General features: G+C 55.6%; 1 protein-coding gene across 14 annotated transcripts in view; it reads left to right on the top strand.

Annotated features, from left to right (window-relative positions):
• Nucleotides 1-13,933, top strand: part of GRM4 (glutamate metabotropic receptor 4) — a 116,837-nt gene that overhangs the window by 67,034 nt on the left and 35,870 nt on the right. The window lies entirely within an intron of this gene.

A 13,933-nucleotide genomic window follows, 5' to 3' on the forward strand; every position in this document is an offset into this window, starting at 1 on the left:
AAAGAAAATATCACTCAGAAAATCACAAGAAAGAGAGAAGATGTTTACAGTACTCTACTGGGCCAAGAAAAATCCACGTACAAGTGGACCTGCACAGTTCAAACCCGTGTTGCTCAAGGGTCAACTGTCTATAGCTGGGAGAAGAGGTTTGGAAACATTTGTCTCCAAAAATTTCTGTACCTGGCTAAATGGTTGTTTTGGAGAGGGGAAGCTTCCTTGAGGAGAGGGCGATGGGAGGAGAATTTAAAAAAGGTGGGCCTGTCCCAGAGGAGCAGGGGCTGTTCTGGGTAGAAGAACTGCATGACTGGTGTGGCTCTTCATGACCTCTTCCTTCTGAGAGGGAGGAGGGGCAGCATTCTGGTGAGAGCAGCAGGCCTACGTGGGTTGGGGGAGTCCAGTCCATGGCAGAGAGTGCTGCCCCCCAGGAATGCCACAGACCTGCTGTAGGTGTCTTTGGACAGGCCACTGTTCCTCTTTGGCTATCAGTTTTACCATCTGTAAAATGGGGATAATTGCAGTCCCTACTTTGCTGGTTACTGTTAAGAATGAAAAAACAGGTGAATTAGCCATCAGAAAGGGCAAGGAAGGGCTGAAGGGCCCGAGGGGGGCTGACTCTGAGGCCTGAGACTCTAGTGGTGAGCATTTGGCCTCTTCCTGCCTTTCCCATTGTGACCGTCCTCCCTTTTCTCCCTGACTTGCATGGTGCCTTATATTCATGTCCCATTTTGCTGTAGACAGAATGGTCATATGGGTATTCTATGCAAATTCGCATTTTTAATGAGCCGGAAGGAAAGCTAACGACCATTTTACAGACATCTTGGGACCCAAGGGAGGCCTTGGGATGGGAGGAGGAAGCAGGACAAGGTGACAAGCAAGAGGAGAGGGGAGGGAGGGATGAGAATGAAGATGGAGAGGGACACAGCTTGGGCTGCTGAGTGGAGAATGGGGGAAAGAAGCATGGGTCCCATTTACCATCTCCCAGAGCCTGCCTTGCCTGCCTCATTTTACAGAGAGGGAAATGGGCTCAGAGAGAGGAGGCAACTTGCCAGTCACCCCAGAAGGTGGGAGAAAGAGTTAGAAAGGTGGAGGGGGTGGGAAGAGAAGCTGGCAAAAGGGAACAGGGAGGCAGCCAGGATGAGGCTCTGGCTTGTGAGATTTGGTTTCTTTATCTGTAAAATGGTCACCTAAGCTGTGGGCTGATTGGGAGGAATTAATGAGAGAACATGTGAGCACTGTATGAACATGAGGGTCTGTGGAATAATGGGGTAGTGTGTGTGTGTGTATGTGTGTGTGTGAGAGAGAGAGAGAGAGAGAGAGAGATAAGAGACAGAAGATGGGGTGGGAGAGGACAGGAAGAGGAAAGTAGAAAGACAGGAGCAGAGCTGAGGCCAAGACCTTCTGGACGGTAGACTGACTCTTAATTAATTCGTTCGTTCATTCCTCAGCATCTGTTGTCTACTCCATAGATGGCTATCAGCTCCACAAGGGCAGGATTCTTGGTTGTCCTATTAGTAACTGTAGCCAAGGTGTCGAGGACAGTGCCTGGTACTGGGAGGAGGGCTGCTTAGCAAGTGGTTGCTGAATCAGTGAATGCTCTGGGCCCCACAGCGGCCATCTCCCATAATTTTCATTCACTGTGCTAAGTGCAGTGATGGAGATGTTGGAATTGTTACAGGCTCCCAAGGGAGAAGGAGCCTGGGGATACCCACGAAGGCTGCCTGGAGGAGTAGGCCATGCCCTGAATCCTCAAGAATGGACAGGTGCTGACTTGAGGAAGGAGGAGTCTGGGCAGGGTGATTGGGCACTAAGGCAGAAATAAGAGTCTGAGCAAAGCAGGATCTAGGCCTGGAGCCCCTGTCCAGGTGCCTGTCTCTCTGCTCCTGGATGTGGCCTAACCATGTTAGGAGGGCCTGGGGAAGGTTTCTGGGGGTGAGGTGAGCACAGCAGACTGGCCCACCCACATCTGGGCCTCAGCCCCAGACCTTTTTCTACCAGCTTCTGCTAAGCTGAGTCCTGGGCAGCCCAGCGCCTCAAGAATGCCTCTCGTGGCATGCTGGGTCAGGCTGGTGTCTGCTGCTGTCCTCACTGCTGTCCTTTCATTGTCCTCTGCCCATGCCAGTTAATGAAGCACGCGCACATTCGCCGTCTGGTCCTCCCTCCTGGGCATGGCTCAGCAGCCCCATTTTCTGGCTGAGGAAGCTGAGGCCCAGTGGAGGTGAAGGGATTGCTTGGGTGGATCTATGCCAGGGCTGGACCATGCCCTCCCCGCCCGCCCTGTTTGCTGCATGTCCTGCTGTTCTGCTGCCCCTCCTGCTGGCCTGGCCGGAAGAGGAGGGGGCAAGGGCTGGCATGGGAGAGGGCCCAGGAGGACTTCATTACCCAGTGCCTGCTTGTGGCAGTTGGGGCGGTGCTGAGCCCGCCGCCGGCGGGGAGACATGCTTGGCCTGCCCGGGTAATTACATCTCAACATTTCATTTTGCTTGTCAGTCTCCACTTCCTGGGGATGTGGGCTCCTAAATATTTTATCCCGGCCTGCAGCTGCCTGTTCCTCCCTGGCCAAACCGCAGGCCAGGCAGCCGGCCCCTCGCCCTGGCTTCTCTCTGCCCATCCGAGCATACGTTCCTGCTGTGGGGGTGGAGCGAGCCAGAGGTCATCTTCACACCCCTGCCCCCCCCAGGGGACACCCCTCCCCACCCCCCACCCCCGCAACCAGCCCATCACTGACTCCTCCTCTCAAGGAGTCTGGTGTGGAGAGGCCAGGTGGAGGATGCTGCTGGAAATGAGGCTCAGTTCAGCCAATGTTGATGAGTCCCTCCTGTGTGCCTGGCACTCTGCTGGAAACTGGGGAGTTAGGGAGGAGAAAGACATGGTCTCCCCTGAAAGGGGCTTATGGGGTGATGGGAGAAACCCGACAATATTACAAGAGCAAACACTTACTGAGTGCGTGTGCGCTTGGCTGTGTTCGGAGCACCTTATGTGTATTAACCTCTTATGTGTATTCTTCACACTGTAGTACAGGGAAATAAGGCTCAGAGAGGTAAGTAACTTGTCCAAAGTCACCCAGCCTAGAGGTGGCCGAGCTGGGAGCCCTGGCACCCTGAAGCAGGAGAGTTAGCAGATGGGCCACGGCACAAGCAGGAGGATGCCGTGTGCCAGTGGAGAGGGTGTGGGGAGAGCCCACGTGGGCATGGTGAGCTCCAGCTGGGCCAGAGAGCTGGCATGTTTCCAGGGGGAAGTGGAGGAGAAAATGAGCCCCTCCAGGGTATTGGATGGGTAGAGGAGCAGGAAGGGTATTTCTGGCAGAGGGACCAGCAGAGGCTGAGGGCGGGAAAATCAGAGTTGATCTGGAGAAAGAGGTCCTGCTGTATGAGGGTATGGAGCTAGAGGCTGAGGAAGCAGGGGTGTCACTGGAGCTCTGGGGTCTTGCTCTGTGAAGGGCTCCTTAGCAGAGAATTCTGAGCTAGCACTCAGCAGACCTGGGTCCGGCTGACCCCTGACATGCTGTGTGAACCTTAGGCAGACTCCTTCCTCTCTGAGCCAAATCTGAGAAATGGGTGGGATTCCTTCAACCAAAGGATGCCTGAGAGTCAGGGAAAGTGGAGGTTGGGGGGGCTGAGTCGGGGCAGGGGTATCCTGTGGATGGGGGGGGTGCTGGGGGTGCGGGCAGATAGGAACCAGCCTTTTGTCACTACCTGCCTCCGAACCTCTTTGCTTTCTTTTCTATTTTTTTTTCCTGCCTTTCTTGCTTCAAAGGTGTTTTGCCTAAATGGGTTTGTGTTAAGATATTAGGTCGATCACTCAGCAAATTTCCCTCTGCTCAGAGCTGAGCACCATGAATAATGCAGCTCTGAACAAGGCTGCCACTGCCCAGCAGCCTCCTGGGGAGGAGATAGCAGCTCTCAGCTCCAAGGCACTGAGCCCCACAGCTGCCCTGATAAGTCTCCCCTAACCTGCCCTCTCCCCCTCCCCTAAGTATTGCCCTGGAGGCCAGATATGTCCACGGGGGATCCCGTCCATCTTCACGACAACCTTGTATTTCTGGGGGTGGGGGTAATGTCATTCCATCACAGATGCAGAAATGGATGTTCGGAGAGCTTGGGCAAAGTAGCTTTTACCACAAAGCAACCCGGTGGTTGAAGTGCGACATGGGCCCTTCTGTGCCCATACTCAGCCTCCTATGTCACACTAGGCCAGGGCTCTGGATCTGTGTCCCCTGCATCCCCAGAGCCAGCCTGCTTCTCCACAGGGGCAAGGCTGGGCTGGAGTGGAGGCAGAGGGACAGGATTTCAGCAGGAAGACAGGGTTTGCCTTGACAGAGAAGCCACCGAAGCTGCTAGGTAAATAGTTGTTGGAAGACAGGGGTGCCATACCCCGCCGTTAGGTCACTAACCCACCCCCCTGGCACTCCCAAGCCAGGCCCGCCTCAGAGGCAGCAGTGCAGGGGAGGTATGAATGGTGCCCAGGTGTGGTCCTGCTGGTGTGGCAGCTTCAAGGAGGAGTGGACACACGAGTGTGCTGGTGTACCCAGCTCTGTGGCTGAGTGACTGAGGGAGGCCGGGTGCGGCGAGTGGTCATGTGAGGCCTTGCAGTCACCACGTGAGCTTGTGTGGCTGTTGGTTGTGTGAGTGGGACTGTGCGTTGGTGCCTGAGTGTGGCCATGTGCCTGTCCTCTGCACAGGCTGTCATCAGGTTCGTGCTGGTGATGGGGTGGGGCTGGGTTTGGCCTCATGCGGGTCCATGGCCCTAAGGTAGTGTGAGGTTGGGGTATGTGACTTGTGAAGGGGTGTGTTGCCTGTGTGCACGTGTGTGTGTATGTGTGTGTTGGGGTGTGGCTGGGAGTGATGCTAGGTGCTGAGATTATTCAGGAAGGGAAACGTGTATGTTTTGCCCAGCATTTGTTTCCGGGGTCAGGTCCTGGTTTATCATGGTGTCCCTGGTCCCCCAGAGCACACCTCAGCAGCCCTGGGTCCTGATTTGGCCTGGGGAATGAGTTCTCTGTCTTCCCAGCTCCCGCCCTCCTGTGTGAGCAGCTCCTACCCCCACTGTCCTCAACTGTCCCCAAAGGCATTGGCCCCAGGAGGCAGACCCAGGTCTTCACAGGCGCCACTGCCTTTGACCCTCACTGCAACTCCATCAGGTGCAGTTTCTTTAAGTCCTTTCCCATTTTAAAAAAGAGTTTACTTATTTATTCATGAGAGACACAGAGAGAGGCGCAGAGATAGAGGCAGAGGGAGAAGCAGGCTCCATGCAGGGAGCCCGATGTGGGGACAAGATCCCGGGATTCCAGGATCATGCCCTGGGCCAAAGGCAGATGCGCAACCAATGAGCCACCCAGGTGTCCCAGTCCTTTCCCATTTTGTAGTTGGAAGGTCTTTTGCTCAGAGAGGCTAGGTGACTTGTTCAAAGCCACACAGCCAGTAAGCTGTGCAGCTAGCATGCTCTTTCTTGAGCTGGAGGGGCGGGGCGGGGGTGGGGGGAAGCCGAATGCAGGTGCAGTGTTCATGCTTGGCACAGACCTTTGGTGGCATGTGTTAGGGAGGCACCTGGACAGGAAACTGGGGGACTGTCTTCTCTTCATTGTCCCTTGGTACCTGAGTCTTCTTGGCTCCAGCCAAATCTCTCACAGTTGGCCCACTTCTTCCCTAGGGGTAGAGTCACCCTGGTCATACAGGGAGGGTGAATATTCTACTTCATGCTTTTCTACCGGCCCTGCTATCTTCAGACTCTGAGGACCTGCCAGTTTGTATGGTTCTCTTACACTTTTCTTCACTTCCTGTTTTTTTTTTTTTTTAAGTAAATTCTATCCCCAACGTGGGACTTGAACTCACAACTTCAAGATCAAGAACTGCATGTTCCACTGACTGAGCCAGCCAGGTGCCCCCTCACTTGTTCTTGTTTTTCCTAAGTGTTCACAGCAAGGAATTTTCATCTAGTTGGAGAAGTAAAATCTCCAAGCAAGGCAAGACTGAGGAAGATGTCCAAGTGTGTGTGATGCCCGGCCCATGCATGTGCGCAGAGCTCACAAGTGCATCCTGCAAGGGCAGATGCTGTGAATGGATTATCTCTGGAGCCCAGAGTCTGGCATGGACGAGGTGCCAGGCACAAAGTGGGTGCCCAGTGCCTGGCATACAAATGTCTGGGCACTCAGCATGACTGGGCGGCAACTCAAAGGGGAGGTCACAGGTGCAGGGGTCAGGGGCTCCCAGAGGAGGCAGAAGGATTTGAGCAGGTACGGGTCCCCACTCTGGATTCCTGCAGAGCCTCTGCCCCTACTCCCTGCTAGCTGCCCCTGCCCCTCTGTCCCTCTGTCCCTCCCATCCCCCTCAGTTAGCTATGCAGTGGCTCATTCATGCAGCAAGCATGAATCAGTGCCTATCTCTCGAGCAGGTACAGCACGAGGCCTGGGCCCTTTGAGGCTCTGAGCAGAGCTACAGACACTAAGGATATATCCAAGGTGCAGGGAGGGAAGGCTGCAGAGGGTCCCTGCAGCACCAGGTGGGGGCCTGGCAGAGGGAGCATCCTCTGCGAAGGCCTGTGGAGGCAGCAGATGTGGTTGGATAGCAGATCTTGTAGGGGCCCGGGTAAGGCTGGATGTTAGAGACCTGAGGAGGAGGGGTGGACCTCGAATCCCTGTCCCTGTCTCCATCTCTGTCTCACATTCACGTGCATGCACGCACAGAGTCACTGGGGGTTGTAGGCAGGGAGCTGTGTCAAGTGGAGAGTAGTGGGGAGTAGGTCTGGGAGCAGGAGCAGAAAGGGACAGTGGCCGTGAACCAGTCCTGAATGGCCACCCTCCCCCCAACTAGAGGCCTTAAGCCCCCTGGGGAGCCCCAGACCCAGCAGGAGCCAGGGTTGGTTAGAGTCCAGGCCTACCTCTCACTTGCTCCCACAGCCCTCCTCACCCTGGAACAGCCAGGCATCAGGGGCAGGCAGTCTCTCAGGGCCTGGCATCTTCCTGACCTCAAAACACCCTCCAGCCACAGCTCTGCTGCCTGAAAACAAAAGTAGCACTGGATTAGTCACTGACCCCCTGAGTGGGTCCCTCTCCTGAAAGCGGATTTGGGAAGAGGACCTGGCTTTTGGAGTGGGAGGCAGGGCTGAGTGTGCGTGCTTGTGCATGTGTGTGTGTGCCCGTACGTGTGCGTATGTGTATGTGTGTGGTGCCATATGGTCCAGGGTAACTCCTAGCCTGCCTCATGCCTTCCTCCCACCTCCCCCTCTGCTGGGAACCTATAGGAACCTGGACCCCCCTTGGGTTGTGTAACTCCCCCCACCTTTCTTTCTATGTTGCAATTTGCTGTCTTCACATTTTGCTGTAATGTAGATTTTTCCACTTGATTTCCCAGGATTTGTCTTTTTATTGTTTTTCTCCCTTTTTAAATTTAAAAGGACCAAAAAAAGAAAAAAGCAAGAAAAGAAAAAGAGGAGAGGAGCCCGTGTCTGTGCTGGTCTGCAGCTGCTCACTGTGCTGTGAGGGAACAGGCCTTCCTGGGCCACCTGCATGCTTCCACCGTAGGGAAATTTCTCCTCCATAGTCTAGAGCCTAGCACTCAGGGTGCTATTCAGGCCAGTTGAACAGCCTGGGTAGAAGAGTGTGACCCTAGGGCCCTGGGAGCTGGGGAAAGACGGGGTGGACGTGGAGTCCCCTGGGGAGCCATGGATGCGGCGCCCTGTCCTGGCCTCTCTGCCCAACGGGGCCCATCCCGCTGCCTGCATGCTGGCCACTTAGCTCCTTACTCAGGGCCTGGCAAGGGTAGGTCTCCTGGTGAGTGAGAGAATGAGACTAGGACGGAGAGACAGATGCCCAAGCCTGGAGGGTGAGACCTCTGGAAGGAAGGAGGAAGGAGAAAGGAGAGAGCCCGGGTCCCCTGACTGCCCCCAACATGGGGGGGTGGACTTAGGTGAAAGCAGGCTGCTCTGGTGGAAGGCCACCTCAAGTGGGGTGTTGCAAAGGCAGGGGACCTGGAGGTTCCCTGGGGGCGGGTGGCAGGATGGTGGGGAGGGCTTCTTTAGACTGGTAGAATGGGAAGAGCCATCTAGTGGGGGGCAGGGAGGTGTGGGGAGGACGAGGAAGCTGGGCACAGGTGCAGTGTGTGTAAACCTGAGTCCCCTGGGGCACGAGGGAGAGCCCTCCAGGTAGGAAGGCTGGGTGACTGGCTCCCCCGGGGTGTCCCTTCTTGCCTGGCGGTTTCTGTGTCCCTGTGCTCAAACAAACTCCCTGGGTCACCCGTGCTGATGGAGGGAGCCAGGTGCTGACAATCCCAGGCACTGGGGGACAGAGAAACCAGGTCATTTTAGCAGGGAGCTCTCACTTGAGGGTGGGATTTACAAGTCTAAAGTGTTTTCAGTTCCTGGCTCTCGGGCAAGGCAGCAGCTCCAAGGGAAAAGTCAGAGCAGACTCAAATTTGCCTCTGCCTCTTAAGCTACACAGACTGGCCTGACCCTCCTTGTCCTTTAGGACCCAACGGGGTGGAATGAGGGGATGCAGCCCCCACCCCTGCCCCCCATCACCCTGCTGGTTTCCTCCTCTGCCCCGCCTCCAAGAGGTTTTCTGCCACCATGAGCAGGTTGTGTGAGGGTAGGGGCCCCATCCTCACGGCTGCGCCCTAGCATCTAAAACTTGCCAGGCACCAGACAAGCTCGGTAAACATTTGTTGACTCCATGAAGGGAAAGTAGCAGCATGCGGGCAGGGTGTGTTGGTGGATGCGTGAAGTGCAGAGAAGCATGTGGTGGGCCTGGCACCCAGGGGCCATCCCCTGCCACTGTCTACTCCTGCCAGCCCAGAGGGTGTCCCCTTGCACTTCTCCTCCGGCTGATTGCTCTCTTTCCTGGTCTTGCTTTTCCCAACTAGACCATGAGCTCCAAGGTAGGGATCTCGCTTGTTATCATTTCTCAGCATCTGATTGTGCTGGGAACTGAGCAGGGCGCTTCTTGGATGAAAGCATGCATGAATGAAGGAACACACGAACGCACGGACCCGGCCTTGCCCTTGGGGAGTGCAGTTGGAGGCAGACACTGACACAGATACATTGGCTGGACCCGGAGAACACCGGGAAAGGTCATCAGACCGCAAATAGAAGGGGCTCAGAGACCACAAAATACAACAGGAAGCCAGTATCAAGTTTTGCTAGTGGAGTCTCTATGTCACATTCAAGTCAGGGCAGGTGTCTGGACCCTGGGGGAGGCACAGGGGAGGGCTAATAGCCTGTCCTCAGGGGCAGATAGGATTTCAGGAGCCAGAAGGCTGGTGGGAGAAGGGCGGTCTCTGGCAGGCTCCCCACTCCCCGCCCTCCAGTGCCCTGTGGATGCCACTGGGCTGGGAGCGGCTAAGGGGCTCCATTCCACAGATGGAAAGGAAAGGCTGGGGTGTGTCCTGTTGTGTCCTCCATCGGGCAGCACAAACCACATGAGGACGAGCATACCATCATTGTGCCTTGTGTCTGAAAGTTTTGTCCGATTTGGATTCTGTGGTCCACATTTACTAAGCATTTACATTTTGCCATATTTGCTTCTGATTATTGCTTAAAGAAGTAAAACATGGAACATGGATTGTCTAGAAGCCAATCCCCCTGCCCCCCTCCCACCCCATGGAGCCCTTCTCAGTCTTGTTCTTTTGCTTTCCTCTCTTGAGGTAACCACAACTCTGAAGGTGGTAGAAGGAAGTCATTCAGCATACTTTTATTGAGCACCTACTATGTGCTGGGCACTGTTCTAGGCTCCGGGGAGGTTGCGATGAGTGCAACAGACAGAAGCTCCTGCCTTCCTGCAGCTTTTGTTCATATGGATGTGTGTCTCCCTATACATTAAGTCTTATTATATGTGATCTTTAAGCTCCTCATAGACGGGACACATCATGTTGCAATTTGCCTTTTTGATCAACTTCCTGTTCTCAGGATTCGGTTGTGCTGGTACTGTTGTGAGAGCTATTTTCTTTCCACTGTACAAACACCACAGTTTATCCATTCTGTTGTAAAGTATTTAGGTCATTTCCGATAGTCTGCTTTTGCAAACGGTGCTGCAGTGCATGGCTGCGTGGGGCTCCTGTGCCCATGTGTGCGTTCCTGTGGGAGGAATGTAGAAAGGGGCGTGCCAGCTTATAGGTGATCAGCGCACCCCACTTTACTGAATGTCTCTATGTAGTCTCCAAAGTGTTCAGTGGCCACTCTCCCAGCTTTCTGGGAGCAGAGGCAGGGCCTTGAGGGGACCAAGGATGGGTCAGTTTTGACCAGTGGGAGGGGAAGGCGTGGAGAGAGGGCAGGCTCTGGGCTGCCACAGCTGGGGGTACGTGGGGCACTCACTGCACAGCTGAGGGAGGGCGGGGGTGGGAGGGGTCCCAGAGAGGTAAGGGGATGTCCCAACATTCACTGGGTTTAGTTGGGGGGGCTCTGCTTATTCTGTGACAAAGCAGGTGGGAAGAAGCCACAGAGGGCTGGCCTGGATTTTAAACCCCCTGGTGCAGTGGCGAGAGCCTCATCTGGAGGTGGGCTCTGCCCCAACTGCCGTGTGCCCCTGGGGAAAGCACTCCTCCTCTCGGGCCTCGTCCTCCTTGCTCCCTGTCCAACCTGGGCCAGGAGGTCTGTGAGGTCCCTGCGCTCCCAAGTGCTCAGATGTGCTTGGCAAGCGGTCATGGCTTCGTGCCCGTGGCCCTGTGAGTGGATGCACTGACTTGGTGGGCAGCAGAGCTTGTAGCTGGCAGCTGGGTGCTCACCCAGGGCCTGGGAGGCTGGGGTGTAGAGTGAGGGGCTGGCCAAGGGGGCGCTTAGGAGGGACTCCTCCATGCTCCCTGCTTTCTTATGATCCTATGCCTGGAGTCTGGGAGACGTAGAAGGTTTCAACCTCTGAGCAGAGATAGGGAGGGAGTGGGCTTGTTTCTTGCTACTTAGGTTTAATTCAATTCTGTTTACTGTCCGTATGGACTCATGGGTTTGTATTTTATCCAATGAGGGAGGCCATGGGGGAAAGGAGTAGGGTGAGGAGAACTCCCTCCCTGGTAGAGAGGGTTGAAGAGGGGGTCCCAGGGGTGTGTTAGCCACGATCCCCACAGCGATGGTGATGGAGCTACAGCTACAGGATAGCAGGCAAGAGGGCTGGCGGGTTTCGCATGTGATTGGGGTCTTTTCAGGGGTGGGGAGGGGCTGCGGGAAGCAGAGCTCAACAGAGACCCAGTGACCCAGGCCTTTTCTTTCTCTGCCTGAGAGAGGGTCTGGACACAGACCCAGATTGCATTCCTACTTCCGGGCTGTGTGACCTCCGTCAGGCTGCCTAGCACCTCTGAGCCTCAGCCCTCATCTGTAAGATGGGACTACTAGCACCTGCCCTGGGGGGTGTGAGGCCTCACTGCGTGCCAGGCTTGGAGTGGATGCTTCAGTAAATGCTGGTCCCTCTGGGGCTACTCCGGTCCTCTCTGGCTGCAGCAAGGGGCCAGGAGGGCAGCTGAGATAGATGCCGTGCCCCTCACTGCTGGGAGCTTGTGTCACACCGGCACAGCCCCCGGTGAGCCAGTTGCTTAATCCCCATCCTGGGGTCCCTGGAGCAGCCATGCTGACATTTGGGCAGCAATGCAAAGGGACCCTGTGGGTACTTCGCTTTTTACCCCGGACGCCAGTGGGCTCTTACTCCAGAACGGGCAGTGTGCCCAGACATGCCCATGTCTACGGGCTGCAGGTGTTCCCTTGACCTTGTACACCAGCCCCTTCCCCACATGGCCTGAGCCATGACACAATGGGGGAGCCAGATGGCCTGTGTTTAAACCCTCCCCCTCCCCCTGACTATCTATGTGACCTTGGGAAGCCCCTTTAACTTCTCTGTGCCTCAGTTTCTTCATCTAGAAATTAGAGATGTGCTGATGACACCCCATATGAATGAATCCATGTAAAATTTGCAGAGTAATAGTCAATGCACACTAGATGCTTCATAAATGTTCACTGGTATTTTTGAGCTTTGTAGAACATCCTCCCCCCCCGCCCCCGCCCGCCTCCAACTGCCTCCCTCTCTTGTGGTTGTAAGAGTATCCTGCTTGGACTATCCTCCCATCTCAGGTACCTCGTGGCTCACTCTCATTCTAGCTGATGGAGTGGTGGTCATTTAATTCTTTCACCAGAGAAATGAAACATGCAAGATAGGCCCTGGGCTGTCAGGTGGGACCATCCCGTGGATCCTCCTGGGGGGGGGGGGGGGGCGTGGCCCAGAAATACCCCTTTTCTGAGAGTTTCTCCCCATTTGAAGACAATTAACTCCCATTTCCTTATGCCCCTGGCCCCCCTCCTCCCTCCTGGAGCCAGGTGGCTCACCCTTACCCCCTGTCCAGCCACCTCCCCTTGTCCATCTGTCTCTCCAGATGGGAGGGAAATGTCACAATTGGCCCACTTTCTAACTGGAAAGGAACCATATGGAGGTTTAGTTGGGAGCTGAGCGCCTGCCCAGCTGCCATTAGCACATGGCCCGTGCTGTGGGCAGCAGACTGGCTCCCTTTGGCTCTCTCTGTGGGACCTGGGTCTGGAGGGACCAGTCCTGCCCAAGGACCCTCCCTCCTTCCCCATGAGCTCCTGGTGACCATGGTCTTCTCTGGTGCTTTGGATTTCTTTGGTGCCTTAGGAGAGACCTGAGGAGCTTGGCCTGCTTGAAAGAGGCAGAAAGTAAGGGAGGTGGGTTCTAGTCAGGGGCGAGGGCAGAGCACCATGGCTGCTTTGCCTGCTGTGGAGAACCAGGGTGGGGTCTACTTCCTGGGGACAGGGATGTGAGAGTGTGCATGTGTCGTGTGGCCCCAGGCCTGGCAGGTGCCTGGCACAGAACTACCCCCCTTCTAGTGAGTGTACCTTGTTCCTCTCCAGAATGCCTCATATCTGGCTGCTTATGCCTCCTCCTTCAGACTCAGCTCAGGGTCACCGCCTTTGGGCAGCCTTCCCTGATTGCCACCTCTGTTCCAAGGGTAGAGGCTCTTTTTTTTTTTTTTTTTTTAAAGATGTTTATTTATTTACGAGAGAGAGAGAGAGAGAGAGAGAGCGAGCGAGCTCACAAGCAGGGGGAGCAGGAGAGGGAGAAGCAGACTCCTCACTGAGCAGGAAGCCTGATGTAGGGCTCCATCCCAGGACTCTGGGATCATGACTTGAGCTGAAGGCAGAGGCTTAACCAACTGAGTCACCCAGGCGCCCCTAGAGGCTCCTTCTGGAGTGGAGCTGGGTACTGTTGGCACTTCTGGTGGGGCTGGTGGGTGGGCCCCACACAGAGGCACATGGAGTCTGTGCAGAAGTGTCAAGTGGCCCCAGCGTGGGCAGCAGCCAGGTGCCCAGCCAAGGTAGATGGTTTGAGGCATTGCTGGGTCCCCAGGGGATCCTGTTTGGGGTGGAGCTGGGCTGTGACCCTTGAGTAGGACCCAGAGGGGCTGACAGTCTTAGATAAAAGATCTGTTTCCTTAAGAATAATCCCCCATGCTCTTCCATCAGTTGAGCCCTGACTCTGCCACCAGGGACCCTGGTGTTCTCAGCCCCTGGAGGCTCCCTTGCTCTGTATCTCAGTAGGGGCAGGGGACTGTGTGACTTCTCCTCCTGTCTAGCGTCCTCATCTGTCAAATGCTGTTGATAACAGCAACAGTGATCCATAGGTGCTTTTGTACCAGGAGGTCAGGTGGGATTTCAATGCACGAATGACATCTGTCCCCTGCCAACACTGGAGACGTGTCTAAGGCTAGGAACTGGCTGGGTGAAGTCTGAAGTGCTCCCAGGGTTTCTGTGAGCCTTGCAGCCTGGATGTGAATCTGGCCTTGGATGTATTGACTCTGCCTCCTGGATGCTTCTGCAGACGTGGGGGTTGGGCTTCTTGTAGGCAGACAGCTCAAGAGATAGTCAGGCTCCGGCCCTTGGCCCCTCCTCCAGGACCCAGCCAGGCAGGCAGTGGGCCAAAGGAGGAGAGACAGGGGGGCTCCCAAACCCCCTG

The sequence above is a fragment of the Canis lupus genome, chromosome 7, assembly GCF_048164855.1.
Source record: "Canis lupus baileyi chromosome 7, mCanLup2.hap1, whole genome shotgun sequence".
In the NCBI taxonomy this organism is placed as follows: domain Eukaryota; kingdom Metazoa; phylum Chordata; class Mammalia; order Carnivora; family Canidae; genus Canis; species Canis lupus.